We start from the raw sequence: 891 nt of genomic DNA on the forward strand, positions 1-891 counted from the left end.
GGGTTAGGGTTCGGCTGCGTTTCATTTTTCCATACAGAGTAAGGGGCTCTAGGAAGGTAGTGCAAAACATCTGAGGTTCGAATTCACCAGTCACAACATGAAAGATCGGCTAAGTCTCCTGTAACAAAAGCCCCAGACACTCAGTAGAGTTTTACTGTGGGTCAAAATTGACCCAACATCAGTGGGTGTGTTTCATAGTGAGATGTGTATTCTTTAAAAAAAACAAAAAATACCATTAGCTACATGTCATGTCCAAACCATAAATCCTCAGACAACTCTTAGGCTTTGCCATTTTCTCCAAGGACTTCATTACCACTCTTGCTGGATCCCACCCAGCCTGCTGTTTCTCAGCCCAGTTTCCATCAATCACTCACAGCCAAGGAATTCTTTCCAGAGCTGTCTGCACTGTGTGTTTTTCCTGATGAGAAGATTCTCCAGCGTAGGTGAGGAATGACAAGCATTCCAACACTTGGTCTCGAAGCACTAAGCTCACGGAGAAGCACTTGGACAGGGAGCAAGGCAGATGCGTCAGCCGCTTAAAAGACACGAGGGAGCCACCCTTGGTGTGAACACATCAGAGAGACTCTTTGGAGCAAAGATGTACTTGACAAAGCATCTGGTGACACCGATCGTGGTCTCCGTGCCGCACGGGCTTCATGGCGTCATCCTGTCCAAAACTTCCCCACAATTAACGTCAAGTTCCCCAAGCAAGCACTCCTGGCTGGCACCCAACGGGCTTCCACAAAGCAGCGAGGATGAGGACGGGTGAGAAGCAGACAAGCCTCCGCTCTGCCGCACACAGGATGGCTAGACACAGGGTCTGCTCGACGGCACCTCGCAACAACTGCCCCCAGTAACACTCATCTTAGTTTATCTAATAATTTCCTTTAA

The sequence above is a fragment of the Elephantulus edwardii genome, unplaced genomic scaffold, assembly GCF_000299155.1.
Source record: "Elephantulus edwardii isolate Elephantulus edwardi_28Jun2011 unplaced genomic scaffold, EleEdw1.0 scaffold00024, whole genome shotgun sequence".
In the NCBI taxonomy this organism is placed as follows: Eukaryota; Metazoa; Chordata; class Mammalia; order Macroscelidea; family Macroscelididae; genus Elephantulus; species Elephantulus edwardii.